Raw genomic sequence first — 11,897 nt, 5'->3', positions numbered from 1 at the left:
CTGCATCGCGTGGGGTGTTCGGTTGTGACACCCCTCGGTCGCCTGCGAACGTCTGGGGCTAGGGTGATGTTTGGCTTGCCGAATCTGCGAAGGCCGGGCAGCGGTTCCTCCACAGCTTCCCGATCGCTTTCATGTCGTTCACGGTCCGTGAAGCTGCATCGCGTGGAATGCATGTTGACATTGATAGTCAAATGTCAACTTCATTTTCATCTTGACGGAGTCCTCGTCGGCAGAATGCTTCATGAATGCAATTGCCTCCTTGCATTTATCTTCACTCAAGACAGCCTCTGGAGCAAATTGTGGTTCTCGTCTTATAGTTGGTCCACCAGACATCCCCTCAGCAGATGGTCCTTGTCCTGATGGTAAACACCAGAGCATTTTATGATCTTAAACACTTAAAAGTTTTTTCCTCATATCATCAAAGTAAACTTCGTACAGGTACAGAAAGTAGCTTAGAGGTCAAAAGATTTCTGAATTTGATTCTGTACCTTCTAATGATGTTCGTCTCTCTTTAGCCAAGCCTCTCTGTATAATCTTAATTCTCCATGCTAAGTATCCAGTGCCGCTCTCACCATCATAGTAATGCTCCTTATAAAACAAAAATACAGAAATAAAAAAACCTGAGAGATTAAATAACTTATAATTCAGGAACAAAAACTCTAGCATGGGTGTGTGATCAACAGCATTTAAAATGTCAGCATTTTTCAATGCAAAAACTGAGTGACACTTACATAGCCATTTTTGGAAAAGGGATCACTGAGGTAAGGAAACAAAGCCATAATTCCTCTGGCATATGTTTCTTTCACCTGCCTTGGTAGGGATGAACTGCATAATTAAGAAATTAGATTGTATCGTTTTTTAAGCCATTGTTTAAAAGACAATTATCGTTTAATAATAATGATCATAATGCTGATTCCCCATTTATTTCTGTCATATTAGTGGCCAGGATGTTAACCATTTTCCTCCTTGTTTCATCCCCCAAAGACTTTGTTCGGTTGTATTCATTTATTATTTGCTCCCCGCCTGGTTTCTGGATCAGAATGGATTCTACCAACTAAAAATAAATTAAGGAAAAAAATGTATAATAAATATGGCATGTTAAGACATTTCATTGCTATTCCAGCATTATTTAAAACAATTATTTAACGGTATCTATTCTAAAAGTTTTATTTTTATTTTTAAACTCCAATCACACATATCAAATTTATGTTAATAATTCTCAAAATGCTCAAGTATAAAAATCTCGATCCCCACCCTTTTGGCTTCGGAATCTATCCTCATTATTATACTGGAAGGGCTTTCCTCAATGATGACTGTATCACGTGATTCATTGGAGTCAGTGTACGAAGAAAGTGACCGATCTGACTGCACAGGAGAGGCTTGTGGAGAGGCAGAAAGTACATCTGGGTGCATATACATTCATGTGGTTAAAAAAGTTTGCATGTTAGTAATAAGTTGAGGAAATGTCTATAATTTGTCAGATACAAACCTGCACCATATATGATGGTGAGAACTCCAAGTGAGGGATCCTTAATTACGTCCTCAAACACATCATCATCCACCTCAATCCCCGATTCATCAACAACCTTCACTCCCTCGGGCACAGTTGGGAAACCAAATTTTAAAAAGGCTGAAAAAAGTTAAAGAGAATTTAAAGAGAAACTAAACTGCTTAAATTGTAGTTTTGACATCAATGGTCTTAAAAAAAGCTTGCTGCTAAAATACAGCTAAATACACCTAAATAAAAAAAAATTTACCTGCAGACAAAAAATCCTTCAGTCTTAGCTCAGATATTTTGAAAATTTTTTGGGCATCCCCTAGTTTCACCTTAACCAGCATGTTCTGTAAGAATTTCACAGTTAACAAAAAAGAAAAGATTGTGCTATGCGTATAAATAAAGAGATAAACTGTTGCAACAATTTGCATAAACATGACAGTATGTGTGATTATGTCCACAAGATAACAAAAAATTGTGTGTTTGACTTACACCAAAATATATACAGTAAGTAGTAGCATTACAATATATTTTTTAATACGTTTACCTTCCTACTTTCCAATCATCAAGTTTCTTTAATAATAAATCATCCAGGTTTTGCACAAATTGTCTAAATCCCTACACACAGAACATTTATTGTACCGACTATAAGCCTTTGAGGCGCAGGACTAGAGTAAGTTTTATTACATTTTTAAACCAATAACACTAAAGTATCATTATAGTAACAAAGTACCCAAAAGAACAAAAGATGTAACTTTAAAGAAAATATAGTAGTCAGTCAAAAGTTTTTTATTTATTACAAATATATATTTAAATGTTAAACAATATACAAATAAACATACTTTAGTAACCATATTGTGCTCTTCTTTCAAAAATTGTTCAATTCATTTCTTACAGCTATCTATTCAGATAAATGGCATATCAAAGCTTTGTCAGCTGGTGCTATCTAAGACGACACTATAAGGTTATCATGCTGTCGTGTGTTGTTCTCCAGATACGCTTGGAGCTTCCTGATCAGATCGGTCACAATGTTGGCTTTCGATGACCCCTGCACTGAAGATGGCATGCAATCACTTCCTCCTTTGAAGGTCTCTCAAACTGTGATGCCAGGTCCACATGGATTAAAGTTTTCCGTCGCTAGACGGATTTCCGTCAATTGCAAAATTATTAAATTCACTTTTCATAAAGACGACGTGTATTCAACTTTAAGTTGGATGTGATCAAAGCCTGGAGTGGATCCAAATCACGTTCCTCTCTCCACTCTAAGCGTTCTGTAATCACTGCGCACCGGATCCACTCCGGGTTTTCTGACTGTATCACGTTAAGCTGAGGTAAAACTTTATTTCAGCTAGCATGGACAAACTTGTAATGCAGAAAGGCTCCGATGTTTTTGGCGATTGATAAAGGTGTAAAAGAGCACTGGAGATTGACTTGGCTTAGCGAAATGATGAAGATTGGCAAGCCTTTCATTTCGTGGGATAAGAAAATCAAACCGCCAGGTAATTTACGTGTCTTTGCGATTAGGGGTCCTGTATTTTGGGGGTAAATGATTTCTCACGTACGTGATCACCCGCGTCCCGTTTTTGAATGCTATGCTCATCAGGCCAGTTGCTGATACAACAGGTTTGTTAAATTCGTGGGTAAACTTAATGTGGCGCCACAAGAACCAAGAGGCAGATGACATCCACATACCGTGAGAGCGATTTCAGGAATCATAAGAGGAGACTGCTTCCGAAATGCTCTCGCGGCACTTTGATGTCATCCACCTGTTAGTTCTTGCAGTTTCATTTGCGTGTGGTCTCAAAAAACGTAACATTTGTACATATATTTAAGCTCCGCAATTTATAAACAAGTGATATTAAGCCATTCAAACACAAACAACAGTGCTATGCATCCACTGTTTGTGTGTCAGAGCTGAACACGTAAGCCGCGCATTCGCTTCTCATTGAGCTTGTGAGTATTTTTGCCACTTTATTGGCCTTAAATACAAATATGCATCAAAAATCCCGTCTTTGCAAGTATCCTCATATAAACACGACCATTTAGGTCTTAGGAGAAAGTAAACAAAAGAAATATGACTTGGCCTGAAAAAAATTTCAGTCAGAAGAATTTTTGTCACTTTAATCCATGGGTCCATTGGAATCGGGGTTTCCTTCAGCTTATCTTCAAATACCTCATCAAACAGAAGCCTGATCACATCCTCCACATAACTGTAGAAATATTGCAGTCAATAAATCATTTGTTTTGATCATTTATTTCCCTGCTCATACATTAAGTTTTTAATTATGAATGTATTTGAAATAAAACATTACTGCTTACGGTATGTCACTTGTGTGTTTTGGGAACATAGCCTTGTACTTTCCCTCTCCTGCTTTTGTTACGGCTTGGTGACATTGTAATGGATGGCTGCAAGGTACAACCTGTAAAAATATAAACAAGTAATAAATTTATTGTAAAAGTAAATACTACTTTATTTAACACAGTTACTTAAATACTTAAATACCTGCACAGCATTCCAATAAATGAGAAAATCTAATTTTTTGCTGCAAATCTGAAATCTCAGGCTACGGACGGCAAAGGCATCCACTGATGATGGTGATGGAAACATTGTGAAACGATGCTACTGCCTGGGTTCCTATGATTATGCAGAGGAAAAAAACTTTGTCATCATCAGTTATACATTTAAGACTGGTAGTGGTTTCACTAGCTAAATACATCATACAGATGTGGCCTTTAAAAATGAGCGTTTTCTCCCGCGGCATTCGCCAATTCGTCTCGCAGAGTCTCGCAGCATTCTGCAAGTGCTTTCGGGGGGGCTACTTTCCATTTTCCCTTAATGTGTTTCGCTTCACAGAATATCCACCAGGTGGCGCATAAAAACATTGCATTGCGTTGTTTCCAGAAGTTAATAAGGGCATTGCTGAATATTTTACATTGCTACTGTATTAAAACAGCAAAGTGATATGTCAACCCATTCTTGCCAGCATAACAGCGCATACAACTATTAAGATACGTGCAATGCGAACTTATAGGAAGTGCAACAGAGATTTTAGTGTGAGCCTAATAAACGCGACTCTATTTACAATGAATATCTTAATTATTTGTGTTGTCGAATTTTGACACCGTTTCATTGTTTGTTCATAATATTTATAATTGTCAGTTTTTCTAAAAGTATCAATATTTTAAAGAGATTAATGTGGTATAAAAAAGACATGTTTTAAAGTTAAAAATGTTGTAAAAAATATAGTAGTATTCTTATATTTTAAGAATAACAATATGATACATTTATACTGCGCTAAAATGCTTCACATATGGAAAGAGGAATTCTTCTCAACCACCACCAATAAAGTTTACAAATTATTCTTTAGAAAAAAGGCGTTTAAACCCGGGCTGTACAGTTGCCATATGATATCTTTTTTATTTCGTTTTTACATATTTATATTTATAAAATCTTTAATAATAGGCTACCTTTCTTGCGCATATGCAGTCAGTGTTTCTACGTAATTCATAATTGTAAAAAATATTATTGTAAAATAGAATATCACTAAAATAATTTATTAAAGTAACTTAATAAAATGTCTTAATGTCACTTCTGTGTTTTTTTAGTTGGTCAAACCAAAATAATTGACGCGAACAGAGAAACTGTGCATTTTGTGGACGAAAAACACCTCCGAAATGTTGAGTTTATGAATATTTACAATATGTACTTTGTGAAATGTGTGTGTAAAATAATCAATTTTATAACATGTGGCTGTAGAGACAAACACGCCACATCGCCTTCCAGATATCTTACACGTTCGCATTCAACACTTTTCAAAACTTATTTATATTAAATCTAATTAATAATTATAAATTATGACATGAGAAAATTTGAAGTGTGCAAAGAGCCAATTCAGATATTGTTAATTAAAGCTGTTTTATACACCTTTCTGCCTTGTTTAAATTAACAAGCATTTTATTTGCCACTGTCAACACGTTTTGTGATTGATTTAAAGATTTATTACAGAAACTTATATGAAGCAAAGCTATTGTACTAAGCATCTTTATATATATATATATATATATATATATATATATAAATATATATATATATATATATATATATATATATGTGTGTGTGTGTGTGTGTGTGTGTGTGTTATAAATGTTTTAAAAAATATATTAGTATTCTTATATATTAAGAATAACAATATGATACATTTATATTGCGCTAAAATGCGTTACATATGGAAAGAGGAATTATTCTCAACCACCACCAATAAAGTTTAAACATTATTCTTTAGAAAAACGCCTCCGAAGTGTTGAGTTTATGAATATTTACACTTACAATATATACTTTGTGAAATGTGTGTTTAAAATAATAAATTTCATAACTGTAAAGACAAACACGCCGCATTGCATGATTTTATAAATACCGAGGTCCATATAAGTATTTTCCAGGGCATGCACCCCAGGAAAAAAAGCTTCTTATTTCCCTGCTCTACATATATGAATTTTAATACATCAGAAAACCAAAGAATCAAATACCTATAGATTTCAAACCATGTCAGGATCCAGAAGACTTGTGTTGGTCATTAGGAATACATTGTAATAATTATTTTACCATCCTGGGCACACTGCTGCACACTTTCTCTTCTTTTGTTATTTATTTAACTTTAATGACTTCAACAGGTACTGTTTATTAGGCTTTAAGACTGAATGCAATAAAATGTTCAAGCCAAAATATGAACATTTAAACTCCGTGCACGCGCGCTACGGGTGGATGAAGCGTTGTACCGCGCACGTGATGCATCGCGTTTTCAAGTTCAAGCTTAGCAGAAGTCCAGTGCAACACAGGGAATCTAATCATTATACAGTTAAAAACATATCTTCAAGAATTAAAGGGTGGCGTGGAATGTTGTTAATAAACATGCTGAATAACGGAAGTAGTTGTAGCGGGCCACCATTCGTCAAACTTTTATGACCCCCTCCCCCACCCGTTGACAGGTCGTGTTTTATGACCCTTTGACAGGGGGGCGGGACCATCAATCAAAATCTGTACAAGTTGTCAACTTTAGACAGAAAGTATTTAATGGTTTTATTGCCGGTCATTTAGAGTGATTGTTTTTCCTGAGTGTGTTTTATGTCAAGCGTATGGTGTCATGTTTAATGACGGCTCGTGTTTCGACATTTGCTGTTTATTGACATTTGATGTCAGATCTCAACCATCCTCCCTCCTTTCGCACAAGACATGCATTCTTTCACAGGGGTGCGTGTTGTAAAGCGATTAAAGATTTCTAAAACTCAATGTTGGTAAAACAATCCCCCATTACGGTGTCAAAAAAGTAAAATGTTTATTTTAGATTTAGACAAATCATGAACAATGCTACGATTAAAACATTTGTTTGTAACATCACAAGTTATTTAATGAAATATTCCGTATACGTGTATAGTTTAAGCAATTATCTGAGCCATAACCTTCGGAGCCGGCAATACTACAATCTTTAGACGAAAGTCTAAACTAAATACAATTTTAAACGATTCATGAGTTCCGTGAATCTTTTCATAACCTGCACTATAGTTTCACGCGTATTAAAGATCCGGCGGTGTCTGACAAAGCGCCGGGTGAGCGTTCATATCTGCCATTTTAAAATAATGTTAATAAATGTAATTCTGTCCACTATGGCAAAATAGGATTTTATTTTAGATTTACGGGAAACTTTAACCAAGTCTCTGATTAAGACATGTGTATACGTGCACAGATGGTGACAGAGAAACTTATATATGACGTTAATAAACTTTTAAATGTTTTTAAGAAGTATTCACCCCATTTTGGGGTTTTATTTTTAATTAAAGGCTTCTTAAAACATGTGTGATTATGTGTATATTATACAAAGAGTCTTATATTGTCTGCTCTGACAAAAATAAAGTATTATTTAGGTCAATTGACTGCGTGTATCTTATAAATACAACTTGATAATACGTTTGTTTTGTCAAGAGACTTTTTTAAAGTCACGCAAGAATAAAATCTTTTAGTTGTAATGGTAAACATTAAATATACTATTATCTATTTAACTATAAGCTATATTTTTCTGATCAACCTCAAAGTTTTTGATGTTGAGCTTATGACCGTGTGTGATAGATATTTCACAGCAGGGTCGGTTTGTAATCTAGGTAGAGTCTTTTAAAACTGTAGTGGTAAAATGTAATATGGTAACTCAAAAAAAAAAGTAAAAAAAAAAAAAAGTAAAAGGTTTATTTTAGATCATAATCTATTTTATGGCAAACATTACTGTATCTAAAAGTTTTTAACAACACAATTTATTTAATGAAATACGCAGTATGTGTATAGCAATGAATTGTACCAAAACCCCCGTAGGTCGACATTTCTTTAGACTAAATCCTATTTATTTTAAACTATATAAAAGTTTAATCTTTTCAGACATAGTATTCTGATCACAACATTAGATCGCGCTCCGGCGTTTACAAACATACGCGGATGAATGTTCATATCCACCGTTAAGAAACTTTTAAACGATTAAAAACACTTTCATATCATCTTCTGGGTTTTGTTTTAAATTAATGATATCTTAAAACCAACTGGGAATATGTGTTTATTACACAATAAAATGTAATTATGGCCGCTCCGGTATAATAGGGGTTTTATTTTAGATTTGGGACTTTCTTTAACCAAGTCTCTGATTAAAACATGTGAATGCGTGCACCAAAGTTGTCAGATAACGCTTAGGTTACTCACGTAACCCCGGTTCCCTGAAATAACGGGAACGAAGCATTGCGTCAGTTAGCTGACGCTATGGGGGAAACTCCTGTTTACTCCGTGACTGAAGCCTATTGGTTAACGTCTGTACAAAGTACAGACCAATGACGTTTGAACCCGCGCGCGGGAGGAACGCGTCCTTATATAAGCGCGGTTCAATCGTCAGGAGCTCATTATATTCGACTGAAGCGCGCAGCCGAATAACACTCGCTGCGTAGACGTTTGTAGCACGGCAAGAGACGCAATGCTTCGTTCCCGTTATTTCAGGGAACCGGGGTTACGTGAGTAACCTAAGCGTTCCCTTTCAATACGGTTCACTTCGCATTGCGTCAGTTAGCTGACGCTATGGGGGAACGTAATCCCATCACGCCGTGCATACACAACGTACTGAAGTGCCTTACCGGAGAGACACTGCGTGTGGCCCTATACCCGGCATATTCACAGCTTAAAAAGCAAATGTGTAAGCACCATATAAATTGTTGACGCGCACAAGGTGGGGTTTTAAACGCACCGGGGGCACATAACATAGCACAAGACGGCGAGGTACCGAGCGCGCCGCGGCTGTGCGAGATAAGTAAATTCAGAGTCACGTTGGTGAGCTCGCTGAGCGCACCGTGGTGTACACATAAAACGCATGAGCGTGCATGATTGAGCCGAGAGAACCTGCGCTCGTAGGGCAGGGACGTCTAAGCTGTACAATCTGACAACGTAGACGGCGAAGACCAGCCGGCCGCGTAGCAGATATCAAATATAGATATAGATACCCCTGTAGACCAAGTTCATGAAGAAGCCAAACTCGCAGAGAGTGGGCTCTATATAGGACATAGCTCATAGAGGGGCGTGAGCCAGTGCGATGGTTTCCACCATCCATCTAAATAACCACTGTTAGCAACAGACATACGTAGTGAGTGATCTGCGAAGCTCACGAACGGCCGATCTGACTATAATATGCGGCAGAACGGTTCGTAGCGTGGGATTATACAGATACCACAATAGTGTGAACCCAGGTGCACCCTCGAGCGCATCGGGATGCATATAGGTAGTATTATAGTGCACAGATCGGTGAGCTTTCCAAGCGCGCCGTAAATGTGTATTGACTATAAATTGCACGGGCACAGGTGAACACTTGAATACATCGTGAATGCATATAGATGAATCAGAGTGTTATAATGCACAGGCCGGCAAGATTCTCGAGCGCGCCGTCATGTGTTCTGATAATAAATTGTGCGCACACGGGTGAACTCTTCAGTGCACCGTGAATGCGTATAGATAAATCAGTGCACAGAACGCGCCGTGAATGTGTACAAATATGATTGATGAACGTAACGGTGGGCACCCAACGCACCGTGAACGTACACAGATGAACAACAATGTATGTGTCACAAATCATAACACAGCTGTGTATACAGGTGAGCTTTCCCAAGCGCATCTTATTGTATACCAAAATGTTATAGCGTGTACATGTGAGCTTCTCTAAGCGCACGGTGGACGCATATAATTAAAAACCATATCGTGCATACAGGTGAGCTAATGGGCGCACCTTTAATGCAACAAACCACAGTAGTGCGAAGCAGGGATGTCGAAGCTGTAAACTGACAACGTGGACGGCGGGGACCAGCCGGCCGTGTCACAATTGTCAAATGAGAAACCTCTAAGACCATGCCCATGCTCTAAGACAAGTGAGCATAATTGTCACGGGAGGTGATAACGTCAACGATCCATAAATAGCCTGTATTGACAGGTGCTCTAGTGAGTGATCTGTGACGCAGATGAACAGCTGATCGTCTGATGTACGTCAGACGTATGTGTCATCCAGGACCTTGGACAGTTCCAGAGCGCTGTGCCTCGGGCACCGTCCGCATCTGAGAAATGACAGGCTTATGAATAAAGTGAATGGCCAGCCGTAAAAGCATGGTTCGCTGTTACCGCCGCCGTCCGCATCTGAGAGATGACAGGCTTGTGAATTAAATGAATGGTCGGTCGTAAAAGCGTGGTTCGCTGTTATCACGGCCACATAGATATAGGTAGGGGAGAGAGCCGCCGTGCCTCTGTAGTGAGGAGAAAAGTGTTCCACCCACGATTCGCGGGGGGTATTGACTTTCAAATGTCACTAGACAGAATGGATCAGACTTTGCATAAGGACGCCTCGTGAAAGGGGTCCTAGCAGCTTGTGTCAATGTGTCATAAGGCACGTAATGTAGGTCGTGTCCCACGGATGCCATCTCCGCACGCCCATCGTAATGGGTTAATATTGGTAGTTTAAGCATGAGATGCGTATCACTCTGATTGAACATAGCTTATAAAGCGATGCAATGAGTTTATAAAGGAGATGACTCGTCAGCTTGTTCAGGGGGCGAGATCTCAGTCTGGTTCGGTAAATAATGAAACCACCGTAGATTGCCCGACCGCATTATCACAATAACACGGTCGAGAGTGCTGCAGTGCTAAATCATCCTCTTAATGTACCGTATTCACAGTACAAGGTGATTTATATGAGACAAACGGCGTTCCACGCGCCGAAGGCTGATTGCCGTCGTAAAGCGTGTTCAACCCACAGCAAATGCTGGGCTAGCTCGTGATGACAGCACTTCATGCAGCAGTGTGTAACTTAAGCAAGCTTCCCGGCCGTCAGCTCGGGGCGGGACCTTTGCTTAGTCAAACTGAAGTGGACTTATGAACAATGCCACGATGTTCAGCTTTCTGAGGCTCGTTAGAGGGGTACGTGCGCCCGTCTTAAACGAGATGCCGCGCGCGTCTGACTGTGCGCGCGCTTTAAGCTTTGAAACTTATTGTGGCGGGTAGCAAGCTCACTTGAGGTTGATCTTACCCTTAATATCTCCGAGTATTGGAGCGGAGGTGTGAGCGTCTTCGGACCGCTAATATAAATCAGCTATATGGCCGAAAAACGTCATAAACCGCTTGGCTGTAAGCCTTTGAGTGGCCGTCCGGAGAGGGCGCGATTCAAACGCTTGGAGCCATGCAAAAGTCTGAGGCTGTCCTTCCTCTAGGAAGAGAGAATAACAGCCGTAAGACCGTGCTCGTTTGCGCCATCAGCATCGTAGCGGAGAAACTGAGGTGGGCTGCGAGCGAATTTGGCAGAAAGGTGTTAGAGACACCGTACAGTCGTGGGGTGTCAATACACAGTATATGGCCAAACCGGGGTTTTTTCGGCTAGCGTCGATAGAATTATGGACAGCGGGCCGTGTGTGCGTATTACTGATTGCTTGTCAGTAAGGCGATAAAGTGTTTAGAGACACCGTACAACCGTGGGTGTCAAAACACAGTATAGTAAGCACGGAAATTACTCTTTTTAGAGGAATTAAATACCGTTCGCCACTATAGTGAGGTCGCATAGCCGACAGTATTACACAGTATGTTTGGATAAACAGCACACAGAAAACATTTCAGGGCAGTCCAGCCGAGGCGCGACATAACCCCTTTTTCCCAGACAGTTGCGTTCTCTGTTGATGCAGCTATGCTGCGGAGACCAGAGCTCAGCCGTTCAGGTGCACAAGCCTCAGTAGTGACGGTGACCGAACGGCTCACGGAGCAGGGTAGTATGTCTAGGTAGTTTAATGTCAGACTGAACCCATCGCAGAGAGGAAGTCTGCCGCGAGGCCCGCGGTTTTGCCGTTTATTAAAAGG

General features: G+C 39.3%; 1 long non-coding RNA gene across 1 annotated transcript in view; it reads right to left on the bottom strand.

Moving 5' to 3' along the window:
• Positions 1–4,022: 4,022 nt before the first annotated feature.
• LOC135746378 (uncharacterized) overlaps positions 4,023–11,897 on the bottom strand; it is a 45,095-nt gene continuing 37,220 nt past the window's right edge. The window contains exon 3 of the long non-coding RNA XR_010531533.2: positions 4,023–4,130. This is a non-coding gene — a long non-coding RNA (uncharacterized lncRNA). The remainder of the gene's footprint in view (positions 4,131–11,897) is intronic.

This window comes from Paramisgurnus dabryanus, chromosome 9, assembly GCF_030506205.2.
Source record: "Paramisgurnus dabryanus chromosome 9, PD_genome_1.1, whole genome shotgun sequence".
Lineage (NCBI taxonomy): Eukaryota > Metazoa > Chordata > Actinopteri > Cypriniformes > Cobitidae > Paramisgurnus > Paramisgurnus dabryanus.
The sequence above is the reverse complement of the archived record's forward strand: the minus strand, read 5'-3'. Positions and strand labels throughout refer to the sequence as shown.